Raw genomic sequence first — 17,415 nt, forward strand, 5'->3', positions numbered from 1 at the left:
CGGGCCCAGCCGCTCCGTGGCATGTGGGATCCTCCCAGACCCGGGCACGAACCCGGTTCCCCTGCATTGGCAGGCGGACGCGCAACCACTGCGCCACCAGGGAAGCCCTCTAGTTCTTTTAGGTGTAAGGTTAGATTGTTTATTTGAGATTTTTCTTGTTTCTTGAGGTAGGCTTGTTCATCAAAAGAGGGAATAAGAAACAGTAATGTAAGGTGGGGAATGGGAAGGCAAGTCAATAGATGGTATTCTAAGATTGATTAATGAATTAATAATGAATTAATAATTATAAGAATTGGATGGACTAAGGGTGAATATGTCTGAGAATGTAAATCCTGCGGTTTTGAGTTTAGCAAGAAAAATGGCTACTTTTGGTTTGAAACTTGCATCTTTTTGTCTCATATGGATTGAAGAAACATCCATACCCTTTTTCATTCCTTCACTTGTTCAAAAGTAAGTCCTTCCCTTATTGACCACAATCAAATTTACACAGCTCAGAATCCTTGTCAAGGCATGACGTTTTCAGTTTTCCATCATGATCCTGAGGTGTACTTCAGATTATTTATGTTGTTGTGTCACTTGATGAATAAGCTGCTAGGGGAGATATTGAAAAAAAAAGCTTTAAGACATTGGAGAGGATATAAAAATTAAGGCATATGATAAAAAAAAGAGAAGAATTAGCCATATTTGTGCAATTCCTGTTAACAGTCATCTGTGATTTCCAAAGATAAACAGGGGAAAGAATGCTACAAGTTACAGGTTTGACAATTTTCAAAGTTATGTCTAGTGAAAGGAAATGATTTGTGAGTTATGTGAGCTACTTAATAATATACTCATTAGTAAACAGCAGGTAAGATTTAGTGATATCTCTCAATGGACCAAATATGTCTCTTGGCATCAAAGAAAATTATGGTTTTAGCTTTACTCAATGTGTTGTTACAAATGTTGTATCCTTCAAAGAGACTGTACAGGTGGTTAGAAAGGCATAGTATGCCTCACAGCTGGGGAAGCGATGTTCTATAGAGTAAATACTTTAGGATTCTATATTTTCTTAATTTGATTCCTGTTGTGACAACCAAAGTGTTCATGCATGGATGAATGGATAAACAAATTATGCGATACTCATACAATGAAATTTATTTTTATTTCTTTCCTCTCTCCCTCCCTCCCTTCTTCCTTCCTTCTTTCCTATGTTCCTTCCTTCCTTTCCTTCTTTTCTTTCCCCTCCTCCCTCTCTCCCTTCTTCCCTTCTTCCTCCTGTCTCTTTTTGTAAAAAAAATTAGCTTCATATGAAAGAAACACTGGGAGAAGTGCTTGTTCCTCTTGTCCCAAATTCAGATGAACAAGAAAAAAATATTGATCAAACTGACAAAAGTATATGAAATCATTTATTAAGTTGTGAAATATAAGTTAAGGCTTTTTTGTTGTATAACAGTATTCAAATTACAATAATACAGCCATTTTTAATTTATAAGGAACAACAAAACTAAAGGTAAATTATTTGTAACCATGTATAACTTAGTGACTGTTACAACTAATTGCTAACAACATGCCTCTCAAGTGATAAATGGGACCATGTGACTAAGGGGCAAAACCAAATTTCTGCTGAAATCTCTTCTGAGTTTGGCTGCATCACTGATTTTAATTTCAACACAACACTCCTGCTCCATAACACACCTTATTATTAGAAATACTGTACATTCATTATCTTGGTGTTGCCCATCCCTGTGTACATACAGTTTCTATGAGTATCTAAGAATAGCTGTTGTCAGATGACTTTCTTAAAAAAGTCTATCTACCCTTCAAAATAGAACTAAATTTTAACTGTTACACAGAATCAGATGTTCCCTTTTCAGGGATGTTACCCATTTTATTTTATTGTGCAACCTATATCATCTCCATCCCTGGCAAACTTGTGAGCTACTTGAGATAAAAAAATATATAATTATCATCTTTAAATCTTATTGTTTAACTCTAGGCCTCATTATGCTTTACAGGCACTCAATAAAATTTTGTTGAAAGTAAATGAATGTGAGACTAGTAAATCTATATTTTAAATTTGAAGAAGAATAATTTTTAAAAAAGTAATTTTAAAAAGCAGAATGGATGAATGAAACAAAAGTATAGAATTATGCTTCACACATTAAATTATATATCCAATAGATATATAAAATATGATGTCATTAACATCTACGTTTAAAGGCAATGCAGTTGTTTTTAATTCTTTATTTTTTAAAAATTCTAAATTCAGTGCCCATAAATAAAGTTGTATTGGAACACAGCCACATTCGATCATTTACAAATTGTCTAGAATTCCTTTTTTTTCTGACTTTATTGAGGTATGGCTGACAAATAAAAATTGTGTATATTTAAGATGTACAACGTGATGATTTGATATGCATACACATTGTGAAATGATTACCACAGTCAAGTTAATTACCACATATAGCTAACCTTTTGTGTGTGTGTGTGTGTGTGTGTGTGTGTGTGTGTGTGTGATGAGAACACATAAGATCTACTCTCTCAGCAAATTTCAAGTATACAGTACAGTGTTATTTACTATAATCACCATGTTGTACATTAGATCCTCAGACCTTATTCACCTTACAAATGAAATCTGTATGTTTGACTAATGTGTCCCCATTTCCTCCACTCCCCCAGTCTCTGGCAACCACCATGCTACTCTTTGTTTCTTTGAGTTTCACCTTTTTTTTTTTTTTTTTTAAACATTCTGCATGTAAGTGATATTATACAGTATTTGCCTTTCTCTGACTTTTCTCATTTTAGCATAATGTTTTCCAGTTTCATCCATATTGTCATAAATGTCAGGATTTCCTTTTTTATTGGTGAATAATGATGGAATATTATTTATATTTATATATTTATGTAATATATATATATCACATTTGGTTTATCCATTCATCTGTAGATGAACACTTATGTTGTTTCCATGTCTTGGCTATAGTGAGCCAAGAACAATGCAATGAACATGAGGGTGCAGATGTGTCTTTGAGAGGACTCTAGTTATTTCTACTATCCTGCTAACATACTGGCCACTATTTATCAGTGTCATTTGAGTAATATTTCTATAAGACCTCTAATTTCTGGAGTACCTTAGATATCTTCTCCATCATATCCCATCTCTATGTAATCTCTTGTCAGTTTTCATAACTTGAAGTATAATCTATATGCTCATTTTATGTTCCTCCTAGAATTTTCCATTGAGCATAAACCTCATATATCCAAGTGCCTACTGGACACTTCCATTTGGACATTTGAAAAACATGTCAGAGCTACTTTGTGCAAAAACTTAATTATTAACATCCTCCTACTGAAACTTCCACCCCCAGTTCTGCTGCTTCTTAAGATATTTCCATTTCAGTAAATAATGCCACAACGTTGCTTGTTTCTCAGACCAAAACAGAAATGAGGCATCATACTAAACTCATATTTTTTTAGTCTCAAATACAGGCCAATTTTCTTGTCTTATTGGCTCTAATTTTAAAGTATGTCTAAATCTGGCAATATATCTGTCTCCATTGAGAGTCTAAATACCACCATCAATCACTCTATTAAACTTTCCCTAATGTTCCTTCCTGTCTTTATTGCTATCTTCCCCTCCCTCACAGTCCATGATCCATATAGCAACCACAGTGGTATTTCTCAAGCATGAAGCAGAAAAAAATTTTCTTTAAAATTCTTCAAAGAATCCATATTATATACAGAAGAAAACCTAAATATTTCGTCATTACATGCTGAGTTTACATGATCAAATTCTTGCTTGATCCGAACATTATCTCAACTCGTCCTATCAATCCTGGAGAATTTTTGTGTACAATTTCCAGAACAAGATATTTGTGAACTAGATTAGGATACTTGGCTGCAGTTCTGTTTTTATTTCTTTGTGTTTATTTTTTAAATTTTTATTGAAATATAGTTGATTTACAGTGTTGTGTTTGTTTCAGGTATACAGCAAAGTGATTCAGTTATACATATATATAAAAATATATATATTGTATCTTTATATTCTTTTTCATGGTAGGTTATTACAAGATATTAGGTATAGTTCCCTGTGCTATACAGTGGGTCTTTTTGGTTATCTATTTTATATACAGTATATTTTAATCGCAAACTCCTAATTTATCACTCCTCCTCTTCCCGTTTCATAACCATAAGTTTGTTTTCTATGTCTGTGAGTCTATTTCTGTTTTGTAAATAAATTCATTTGTTTAGATTCCACATATAAGTGATCTCATGTGATATTTGTCTTTGTCTGCCTGGCTTATTTCACTTAGTATGATAATCTCTAGGTCCATCCATGTTGCTGCAAATGACATTATTTCATTCTTTTTCTATGGCTGAGTAATATTCCATTGTATATCTTCTTTATCCATTCATCATAGATGGACACTTAGGTTGCTTCCATATCTTGGCTATTGTAAATTTTGCTACTATGAACATTGGAGTGCGTGTATCTTTTTGAATTATGTTTTTTTTCCAGGTATATGCCCAGGAGTGGGATTGCAGGATCATGTAGTAGCTCTATTTTTAGTTTTTTTAAGGAACCCCCATACTGTTTTCCATAGTGGCTGTACCAATTTACATTCCCATCAACAGTGTAAGAGTGTTTCTTTTTCTCCACACCCTCTACAGCATTTATTGTTTGTAGAGTTTTTGATGTTGGCCATTCTGACTTGTGTGAAGTGATACCCCAATGTAGTTTTGATTTGCATTTCTCTAATAATTAGCAACGTTGAACACCTTTTCATGTGCCTTTTGGCCATCTGTATGTCTTCTTTGGAAAAATGTCTTTTTAGATCTTTTGCCCATTTTTGTCCATTGGGTTGTTTGTTTTTTGATATTGAGCTGTATGAGCTGTTTGTGTATTTTGGAGGTTAATCCTTTGTCAGTTGTATTGTTTGCAAATGATTTATCCCATTCTGTAGGTTGTCTTTCTGTTTGTGGTTGTTTTCATTTTTAGCCATTACTTAGGTTTTAAGCTAAAAGGATTATTCCTATTTCATATGTTACCTAACTCTACACACAACTGTGGAAATTTCCATAGAGATTTGAGCAAAATCCTATATATTTTTAAAGATGACATTTTTCATCCCTAATTCCTAGATACTTAAATTTCCTAATTAAATTTCTCTCAAAGATATTATCAATGAAAAGAACAAGTGATTCACAATGGGAGAAAATTTGGGAATATGTCAACATTTTTTCAAAAAGTTAAAGTTTTAAAGCTATTACATTCTTGCTCTTGCTTATTATCTCATGTGCAATGAATATTTCTCCAAATTAAATGTAGTGATAAGTTAATATTATCAAAAAATTATTTCAGTTAGGACTAAGTGCTTGTATTAAATGGATGCCATTGTCTAACTATCTGAAAAGACTACTGAAATGTGTTTAATAGTAATTAACCTAAATGATTTCCACAAAATTATAGAGAGCTAATTGTCACTTTCTCTGGAAGACACAGATGTTAATTAAAGAATACAGAGAAGAGAAATATACAAACAATTGTCTTTAATAAGGTTGAACATGTTTTGCTATCTTCCAGTGATTAACAATTTTTTTAATTTAACAATATCATGTTAGTGTGAACTCATAATTTGTTTCAGGTATCACCTTTTCAGGAGACACCTTCCAGACTTTCTAAAAATATCCTCTAGTAGGCATTTATAAAAATCAACATTCATTTTTATTAAGAGCATTTTTTTCTATTTTATCAAGAAAAAATGGCTTATACTTTTATAAAATGTGGGGTATGCAGAGTAATCGATACTCAGTAATTATGTATTGAGTGGAGTCTTCATTTTTATTATTCTGAGAACATTTTTATTGCTCCTTATCATTTTTTGTTTTGCTGCATAGTAAAATGCATTAAAGAGACAAGGAATGTAGGCAAGGTCATGGCCAAGCAGAGAAATTTAATTAAATAACTCTTTTGAAGTTTAAAAGTCTTAACAGTTTTTACACTAAAGTTTTTTTTTACAGTTGGCAGTTTTTTACATGGAACAGATGAGCCTATTTCTTAGATATGACTGAATTGATGGATTGATTCAGTGCTGCCATTGTTTAAAATATAAAGTTGATTAGATCATAACTACTACTAAATAGTATAAATAATGTTATCAACATGATAAGAAATGGTATGTATTTTTTTAAATTTTTACAGAAAAATATATGAGCAAAAAAAGAGCAAATATTCAGTTGGCTTAAACAGATTTTATTCTATGTAGACATTGAAGTTTCTAGCTTTCACTAGTCTACCCATCAAACATAAAAAGACAAAGCCAACTCATAAATTTCATAAAACATTAGTGTAAACAGACCTTGGATATTGTCTTCTTTGGACTCCATTTTATTGTGTTCTGTTCCTTTTATTACGTTATGCAAGTCTGTTTTTGAATAGAAATGGCTGAAATATCTGTGGGACCAAAATAAATGATAAAATATTATACACATTGATAAAAAATGTTTTCTCTTTAGTAATGATAATTAAATCACGCCAAGCACTCTGCTACAGAGTGATATATTCTACATATGATACCTTCTGACAGAAACAATACAGGAAAATCAGATTAGTAAAATATTCAGTTAAATTAAAAAGATGGTAAAAATTAACATGATTATATAAATAGATAGATGATAGGTAGATAGATAGAAATATAGATATATGATATAAATGTACATATTCCTGCAGGAACAATGAGAAAACCTATTACCCAGACTAACTTGGGTCTGCTCACCAGATCCATAGCAAAGCCAATCTACTGACACTGGGGTTGTGGTGAAGAAAAGTACAGCATTTATTGCAGGGTGCCAAGCATGGAGAATAGGCAGGCTTGAACTTCTCAGTGGCTTTCAGGAAAAGTTTTTTAAAGACAGTGTGAGGCAGAGGGTCACTGATTTGTGGATGGTGAGTAACAGGGAGATGTTATGGGAAACTCAGTCATCAACTTTCTTGTTCTAACCCATCTGGGGTCTACAAGCTTGTAATCAGCAGTTTCCATCTGGTGGGAGTCTTGTTTCTGTGAAAACAATTTAGGAATGTGCATCAGACATTGTTACCTATGGCCTTCACAGAGGAAGTAAAGGTCCTGTGACAATGCTATATGGCTGATCTATTGTTTAAATTGTTACCAATTCTCCTGCAGCCCCCAACCCCACTCCCAGCCCTGCCATTCTTTGTCTCTGCAAGTTCTCACTTCTCTAATCATTAATCCTTGGGCCAGACTTTTTGAAACTCAGGGAAAGTTCAGAATAGTGAAGTGTTTTCTTTAAGTCAGAGATGGAAAACAGAAAGGGGTCTGTTACCAAGAAAGCCTTTCTGGGGTTTGCTTGGTTTCAAACCTAGGTAATGTAACGTAAAAGGCAGTCATGTTTGTGAACAAATCAGAGAGCTAAAGTTGAAAAACAGTGAACTAAGCTGAAGTATAGGAAGAAACAAGAAGAGACGGGATGCAAGCATTGGCTCACCAGAGCCCAGCAAGTGAGACATTAAGTATTATTTACCCCAGTATCTATTACACTATATACAATGTTGGCTTTAATCCAAAATTTATGAGACATATGAAAATGGATGATGAAAATAATATCAAGAGACAAATCATTTAACAGAACAAGATTCAGATAAGACATATATGTTGGAACTATCAGGTAGGGAAATTAAGTACCTGTAAGTGATATGTTAGACATTATATGGAAAAGGTAGACAACATTCATGGACAGATGGAGGATTTTAGTAGAGACATAAAAAGTATAAGAATGAGTCAAATAGAAGCAAGAAATTTAAAATATGGTAAAACATATTGAGAATACCTTCATGGAGCTCATCAGTGAACTAGACATAGCTGAGGAAAGAATCAGTAAACTCAAAGATAGACCAATAGTAACGGCCCACACTGAAACACACAGGATAAAGGAAAAAATATATTATATTTTATATATATATATACACATATATATGTATATATATACATAAAACAGAGTTTCCAAGAGGTGTAATACAATATCAAACTGTCTAACATATATAATTGGATTTCCAGAATGCAAAGAGAAAGGTAAGGTTTGAAAAAATATCAAAATCAGTAACGGCAGAGAATTTTTCAAAAATAAGAAAAGACATCAAAATACAAATTCATGCATCCAAGAAACCTAAAGAAAACAAATCAGAAAAATATCAAGGAAACAAAACAACTAAATCAACAAAAACAGCACTGTAGAAAATAAAAGGAGCTAGACTAAAAGTGTTCCGTACTATATGATTCAATTTATCTGACCTTGTGGAATATCAAAAACTAAAGCAGAGACTGACAAAACAGTTGCATCACACACTGCAGATATAAACTAAGTTTTCATGGGAAAAATCTGCACAGAAATGTATTCCGGTCTGGCAGAGCTATATCTATGTTGAAAAGAGTTCTGACAGAACTATGTAACTTCAGTAACCTTCACTGTTTTCTGCTTCCTGGAGAGCTTCTAGTTTTCTACATAACAATGGGACCTACCTGATACAGAAAATGGCCCAACACGGACCAACTTAGATGCTGGAATCAGTCTCTTCTTCCATTAACCTGACTCAGACCTGCCAAAACGTTGTATAGCATAATTTTATGCTATTTATGTAGATGCTGATTTTCTAAGTTAGACATTAATGTTTTTTCTTGACATAGTCATTTAACTGTTTTTTCCCCTGTCTTATATAGTATTGCCTCTAGTACATTAATTTGAAAATTCTTGGATGATCATATTCAATATTCTATTTAGCTTTACAACATTGTGAGCAACTTACCAAAAATTAAGATGTAATCAGAAATGCAAGTTATTACATTAATTTACTTCTGAATAAGCTCTTCTATTCATTTCTTAATAAGATAAATTTTCCATTAAATGCCTACTGTGAGAAAAGTACCATGTCAATAACTTTGGAGAATAAAACACGACCTGCCCTAAAACAACTTAAACTTTGTAGGTAATCTGGTATTTAGTGAACAGATTTCTATGTACTGAAAAATTCAGCAATTTGATTTTCCACCTAAATTGTTAGTGATGTTAAACAATTTGATATGCTTACTCTGAAACAGATATGCTTTAAATTGATTTCTAGCCAAAATATAAACAAATATATACATGAATGAATGATTAGTCTTGTGCCAACTTTTACATGGGAGTATGGATGGAAAGAAGCAAGAGGAATAAAAGGAAAGCAAAGCGAAAGGAAGCAGTTTTCTGTGACCAGTTTCATTCTGAACTGTTTCTTGCACCATAAGGCTGATTTCCAAGTGCTTCATCCCACAATGTTTACTGCTAAAATTCATTCACAAAAAATTATTTGGACTATTTTATTTTTTAAATTTAACACTATATTAAATTGCATATGATATTAACATCTCAATATGTTCTTAGAAATGGAAGCATTAATGGAGGATCTGAGTCTCTTGCAGGTAAACAACAAAAACACATATGGTGTGAAGCACGTTAAATATTTAACTTTTCACCTAAAAGATCTCACGTTCAGTATCACTTCTAACTAATTAATATTCATGGGGAAACCTTTTATATGGTATCATCACCTATAAGTACAATAAAAAATGCTTTTTATTGCCATACCATCACTTATAAAATATGAGAACAATTCTGACAGCATCATATTGATTTAAGCTATATTTCAGTGAAACATTCACTCCTAAAGATCCATCCTGTAAATCAAGATTGGTGAAAATCTATGAGAAAATATCAATAAAAAACGTAGACAACTTCATACCATTCTATTTTATTTTCTGGCATTTGCCATGTCTCAAATATATACTGCTTTTCCCTGAAAATGGATATAACTGAGGTATAGGTGACATGGGTAAATAGCAAAGATATGGAATCATTCAGAAAACATTACAGTGGAAAAGATAGAGGTGACTTTAAAAGATTCAACATTGTTGGTGCAGACACTAAGTATTACCTGATGACTCTAGCTTTTGTTGAGGTAAAAATCAACCCATTCAAAATGATATTCTCTTATTTGTTTATACAAAATGGAAACTCTATGTTATAAGTAAAAAGCTGTAAACAAACGCTAAGGCAGTACACCCAAATTCTATGCCATATTTTGAATATAAATTCATTCAAGTAAAATGTTCATTTATCAAACACTTGCTCTCAATATAACCTGAAACAACTGCATTTATGCACATAATCACACGTATATAAATACACACATATGAAATACAGAAATAATCTTTCATAGCTAATATGGAATGAAGGGAAATATAAGAAAGTATTGTACACAGAGTTTAAACCATGGAATAAATTATCCAATTTCAGACAGAAGAACTGCCCTGAAAAAAAAAAAGTTAAAAACAAACACTATAGGGCTTCCCTGGTGGCGCAGTGGTTGAGAGTCCGCCTGCCGATGCAGGGGACGCGGGATTGTGCCCCGGTCTGGGAAGATCCCACATGCCGGGAGAGGCCACAACAGTGAGAGGCCCGCGTACCGAAAAACAAAAAACAAAAAAACAAAAAACACTATAAACTTCTCAGGGACAAGGAAAATGAGATTGGTCAAAAACTATAACCTACATAAAGAATGAAAGCGCATAGGAGAAGGAATAAGTAAAAGTAAAATAAAATCTTTTACTAATCCTTAATTGATCTAAAAGATAAATTTTGGTTAGAGTAAAATATTATCGATGTATTGGGTGATTATAACATATGAATAAGTGAAGTGAATACCAGCGATCTCTTATGGGACGGGAGGGGAGAAATTGGAATACTGTGTTGCAAAGAATCCACACTACATGTGAAACAGTATAGTGTTATGTGAAGTGACACATAGCTTAATTAACATTGTGCATTTCAAACTTTAGGGCAATCACTAACAAAAATTTCAAAAAGAAGTATAATTGATATGCTAAGAAAGGGCATAAAATGCAATCACATAAAATGCTCAGTTAAAACAAGCAAAGGCATGAAAAGAGAGGGAAAAGGAACAGAGAACAAATGCAATAAATATAAAACAGTTACAAACACACTATATATTAATCCAAATATATAATAATCGTTTTATATGTGAATGGTTCACATATACCAATTAAAAGATCAAAAGTATCAGAATGAATAAAGAAGATCAAACTACGTGGTGTCTAAAAGACACCCACTTTAGGGACTTCCCTGGCGGTCCAGTGGTTAAGACATCGACTTCCAGTGCAGGGGATGAGGGTTCAATTGCTGGTTGGGGAGCTAAGATCCCACATGCCTTGTAGCCGGGAAATCAAAACCTGGAATGGAAGTGCTGTTGTGGCGAATTCAATAAAGACTTTAGAAATGGTCTACGTAAAGAAAAACCTCTTAAAAAATCTTAAAAAAAAAAATAAAGTCCACTTTAACTATAAGGACACAGATAGGCTGAAAGGAAAGGGATGGAGAAATATATACCTTGCTAACACTAATCAAAGGAAATCTGGATTACTTATATTAATTTCAGACAAAGTAGACAGACAAAAATGGGCAAGGAATAATGTCAGGGATAAAGAAAGACTTTACATAATGATAAAGAACTCAATTCTCTAAGAAGATGTAACTATACCTGTACGTATACATGGATACACACACACACACACATACACAATATTCATAGTGTACTATATATACTGTGTTTTAATATCTTGCCAAAACATTTATAGTAAAATGTGCGAATATTGATTATTTATTAGCAGTAGAGTATCAGTATCAAAATTTCCAGGAGCTAAGCACAGAGTGAAGAGGAGAAGAAATTTATAATGAAGACTGACAAACATCAGATTGAATTTTAATTTTTTACTGTCACTTAAACTCCTATATGGAGAAGTAAAAGGGAGATATACTGGATGTGTAGTGACCAATTAAGTGGCTAAAGCCACTTAAACAAGGAATCAAACAAGCCATCAAACAAGGAATACTTCTTTTAAAAAAAAAAGAACTACATTTTGTCAATATAAATGGAAAGAAGTGGACAAATAGGTATGTTAATGGGGAAGCAATACAACTGGATAAGAGGTGAGGGAGAGGCAAAGGGAGCTGTTAATGACATTTATCAGTTTTCTGGTTCAAGCGAATAAATGAATTCTGACAGAATTAGCTGAAACAGGGAACATTAAGAAAGGTAATTTGGGAAAGAAGTGTTGTGTAATTATTTGACATCTGTTTTGAACAAAGTATGTTGAGGTCCTATGATTCATCCATCCAAAAATTTTGAGTATGCACTTAGATATATAAACCTAAAACTCAGAAGAGAAGTGAAGACTGGAAATGTAAGACTGTGTGTAAATGCCTATAAATTCTCATTTACACCTAAGAAATAGAATCAATCACCTGAGAAAAGATCTATAATTATAAAAGAATTGAGGGATTCTATTACTTGACAGTTGTCTAGAGGAAGAAAAACTGGCAAGAGAGACAGAAAAGGATCATCAAGAGAGGTAAGGGGAAAACCAGGAGCCTATGTTGTCCCTACATACTAGGAAGGAGTATGTTTAAAGAGAAGTAGTCTGCTGTGCTAATGCTGCTTTGCAATAAAGCAGGTTGGACAATGAAGTCTACCTATTGGACTTAGTGATATATACATTATTGGTTGTCTTTTTTTCATTGAAGTATAGTTGATACAATATATCAGTTTAAGTTATACAACATAGTGATTCAGTATTTTTACAGATTATACTCCATTAAATGTTATTACAAAATAATGTCTATAATCCCCTGTGCTGTAAAATACATCCTTGTTGATTATCTATTTTATACATACTACCTTGTATCTCTTAGTCCCATACCCCTGACGTTCCCCTTCCTCCTCCCCTCTTCCCACTTGTAACCACTAGTTTGTTTTCTATATCTGTAAGCCTGTTCTGTCTTGCTATATGTATTTGTTTGTATTATTTTTTAGATCCCACATATGAATGGTATCATACAATATTTGTCTTTCTCTGACTTATTTTACTAAGCATAATATTCTCTAGGTCCATCCACGTTGCTGCAAATAGCAGAATCTTATTCTTTTTTATGCCTGGATAATATTCCATTGTGTATATCAATCTATACCACATCTTCTCTATCCATTCGTCTGTTGATGAGCAGTTGGGTTGCTTCCATATCACAGCTAGAGTAAATAGTGCTGCTATGAACATTTGGGAGCATTATCTTTTTGAATTAATGTTTTAGCTTTTTTGTGGATATATACCTAGGAGTGGAATTCCTGGATCATATGGTAGTTCTATTTTTAGTTTTTTGAGGAACCTCCAAATAAATGAATGCTGATATTCACTTATTCCATAGTGGATGCACCAATTTACATTCCCACAAACAGTATACAAGGGATCACTTTTCTCCACATCCTCTCCAACATTTGTTATTTGTAGACTTTTTGATAATAGTCATTCTGACAGGTGTGAAGTGATATCTCATTGTTTTTTGATTTTCATTTCTCTAATAATTAGTTATGGTGAGCATGTTTTTATGTGTCCATTAGCCATCTGTATGTCTTCTTTGGAAAAAATATCTATTTAGGTCTTCTGCCCATTTTTTGATTGGGTTCTTTGTGGTTTTTTTTTAAAATTGAGTTGTATGAACTGTTTATACATTTTGAATATTAACCCCTTGTAGGTCATATCATTTGCAAATATTTTCTCCACTTTGTAGATTGTCTTTTTGTTTTTTTGATGTTTCTTTTGCTGGGCAAAAGCTTTTAAGAGTAACTAGGTCTCATTTTGTTGTTACTGTTGGATTTTGTTTTTGTTTTTGTTTTGCTTTTATTTCTTTTGCCTTTAAAGAGAGATCCAAAAAATATTGCTATCATTTATGTCAGAGTGTTCTGCCTATGTTCTCTTCTAGGAATTTTATGGTTTCAGGTCTTAAATTTAGCCCTAAACTTGCAGATGACATGATATTGTATATAGAAAACACTAAAATCTCCATCCAAAGACTATTAGAACTAATAAATGAATTCAGTTAAGTTGCAGGATAAAGGATTAATATGCAGAAATCTGTTGCTTTTCTACATACTAATAATGAACAATCAGAAAGAAAGTTTTTTTAAAATCCTGTTTAAAATCACATCAAAAGAAATTATTTTTACCTAGCAATAAACTCAACCAGGCAAGTGAAAAACCTGTACTCTGAAAACTATAAAACATTGGTGAAGGAAATTGAAGATGATACAAAGAAGTGGAGAGATAGCCCATGCTCTTGGACTGCAAGAATTAATATTGTTAAAATGGCCATACTACCCAAAGCAATCTACAGATTGAATGCAATCTCTGTCAAAACACCCATCACATTTTTCACAGAACTAGAACAAATAATCCTAAAATTCATATGGAACCACAAAAGACCCCAAATTGCCAAAGAAATCTTGAGAAAAAAGAACAGAGCTGGAGGTACCACCCTCTCAGATTTCAAACTATACTACAAAGCTACAGTAATGAAAAAAGCATTGTAGTGGCACAAAAACAGACACATAGGTCAGTGGAACAGAATAGAGAGCACAGAAATAAACCCATGCACATATGGTCAACTAATTCACCACAAAAGAGGCAAGAATACACAATGGAGAAAAGACAGTCTCTTCAATAAGTAGTGCTCTGAGAACTGGACAGTTGTCTTGTCTGAGAGCATTACTTATAAGGAAGGGAAGACCTTTTTTTTTTTTTTTTTGCGGTACGCGGGCCTCTCACTGTTGTGGCCTCTCCCGTTGCGGAACACAGGCTCTGGACGTGCAGGCTCAGTGGCCATGGCTCACGGGGCTAGCCACTCTGCGGTATGTGGGATCTTCCTGGACCGGGGCACGAACCCGTATTCCCTGCATCGGCAGGCGGACTCTCAACCACTGCGCCACCAGGGAAGCCAGAGAAGACCTTTTAAGTAAATAACTGGTCCCTCTGCATGAAGATTCTCTTGTGTCCAGATGAAAGAGGCAATGATCTTTGGACACAAAAATCAGAGACAATTCAGGATACTATATTTATTTCACTTAAAAACAAGCAAATACTACCAAAACAGATGAACCACATGACCAAAACAACAAAACTAACTCCTCCAACCCTTCATTTGTTTCACCCTTTTTTTCCCAAGAAAAATTTCCAAAAAGAATGGAACTTAAATGGAACTATAAAAAGACTTTCAAACTGGGATATTTACCATAAATCATTATCAAATCAAACACACCTTAGAGTGTTATCTATTTTCAGAAACTATTTCCAGTAGAATTTATGAGGAATTGGTACAAATTGATGATAAAGTTCTCTTTCAGGGGGTTAGATTGTGTGTTGGATGATACATAAAGGAATAATTTCAGTAAAATAGATAAACAATCTGGAATATATTATTTTTTCAGCTGTCCCTGGTGCATCATTTTAGTGGATGATTACAGGCAAATGAATATTATCTTATAATTTTCACATGAGCACCAGAAGCTTTTCTGTTAGCTCCAGATTGCTATGTATTATCTAATGATATTTTACAGAATCTTATCAGTTTGGAGGGAAAGCTCAGGGGATCCTCAGTGATAGCTAGAAGGTTCTTTTTGTTTTCTTCCTTTTTGAATTTGCATATCTAAAAATTCAGATATTCAAGAGAAATAGCTAATTAGTTGTTATATTTTGGTAATAAGTGGGGAAAAGTAGGCCTAGGATCCTCTTTTGTCTCTCTATATTTGCAATAAGGATTTGTTTTGAGTTATTTTCTGCTACCATCCCACCCAAAGAGAAGGCTACTTTTTTAAGCACAGAGTTAACATGTAATTCTGCCCTTGGGAATACCTTTAGCCTAGTTGTTATAAATTATTCCTCTTTAAAATTTAAAATTATCCAGGGCAAAATTTCCACCAAAATTCACAATATTTTCAAGGCTGGAGAAGTCTTAAGTTTTGCATGATATATACTAAATTCAACACTTCTTCAACTCTGTTCAGAACTTGATCTTAGTTTCACTTGCAATTCCTGTTCTTTACCCTGAAATCAAATTAAGTTTTGTTTCTTTGTTCATTTACATTTTGTTTTTGTACTTTGGTAAATTCTCTCTTAACACCTCTTTCCATTTGGACCTCCATACTATAGAATTAAGATTTGCAATTCTTTTTTTTTTCTTCTTTTTTTTTTTTTAAAGAAGATAGAATTTATTAGAGGGAAGGGTCACTGCCAGAACAGCGGGATGACTTCCTAGTAGTCTGGGAGAGTCGAGACTGAACATGTGCTATTGATCAGTTTTTACAGCCAGAAAACAAAGGAATGGTCCAAGGTGAAAATTTCGTTTACTGATTGGTCGAGGCACATATACCTTCCTTCTATAGGGTGGGAGTGGGACAGGGCATATGCCTTTCCTTATTTGGGACAGGTCCCGCTGCCCAGGTGTGTGGTACCCAGGTGGGCTCAGGAATTTCCTAGCCATCGCAACATGGTGGGGAGGGTGAGTAAGTCCGGTGGGGGGTGTGTAACGCTGACACTTTTTCAGGCAGGGTCATCCTTTGTCCTTGAAGCACCATTGTCCTTGGAGCACCACATTCCCCCCTCTCTTTATTTATAGGGCCAATTCCTTGGCCCTGTTGGATACCCGGCTCATATCTACCTAACTGCCTAATTCCCTCTCAGGCATTCGGGAACCCCTTTTGTGAGAAGGGGCGACGGAACTCTCTCTGGATGCTTCCTGCTGAGTGGGGGCGTCTTGGGGCTCTGGGTTCCCGTTGCCTGGTTTCTGTCAGGGTGTATCTAGGGAGGAATGTGGGCCCCATGGAAAGTGATGGCGGCTTGTTCAAGGGTTGTACGAGTGTTGACGGGCTGGTATTTTTGTTGCATCACCATTTAGAAGGAAGTCAGCCCGCTGTTCTGGCAGCGACGCTTCCCCCTAATAAATTCTATCCTCTTTACATTCTGCCTTGTGTCCAGAAATTATTTTCCAACCCAGGTTCAGACCATGACATTTGGTGACCCGTACGGGGATCTCCAGGGGGATCTCTTTCCCCACCTCCTCTCCTCATTTCTTGGGACCCTTTGTGAACAGGGAAGCTGCCATGGAAGCAACGGAGGAACTCTGGCCAGGGCCACACCCTGATGTGTTCCGAAGGCTCCACGGCTCACGTTGCCCCAGGAACTGCCACCAAGAATAGGTGAGGATCCCTCTGTCTTCCTTACAACTGAGGACTAGGCCGATTGGTATCGTGCGGGCACTGGTCAGGCATTTAAAAGCCATTAGGGCACCTGACACTTGAAGACTCCTATGAAAGGATAAGGGGGTCACGGAACGGACCAGGCTATTAGAGCATCTGTCCCCAGCAAGACAACTTCTGTGCAACACGAGGCACCTCGTGGATGAAGCAAAACACAAGCCTGCAGTCCCTTGGCCACCGCCTCTTCGGTGGGGTTAGAAGGCGGAATCCTCAGTCCTCTTTTC

At 34.6% G+C, this 17,415-nt stretch overlaps 1 pseudogene; it reads right to left on the reverse strand.

Annotated features, from left to right (window-relative positions):
- The window catches only part of LOC112063768 (cerebral cavernous malformations 2 protein-like), an 89,106-nt pseudogene extending 71,892 nt beyond the window's left edge, over positions 1-17,214 (reverse strand).
- Positions 17,215-17,415: the final 201 nt, after the last annotated feature.

This window comes from Physeter macrocephalus, chromosome 10, assembly GCF_002837175.3.
Source record: "Physeter macrocephalus isolate SW-GA chromosome 10, ASM283717v5, whole genome shotgun sequence".
In the NCBI taxonomy this organism is placed as follows: domain Eukaryota; kingdom Metazoa; phylum Chordata; class Mammalia; order Artiodactyla; family Physeteridae; genus Physeter; species Physeter macrocephalus.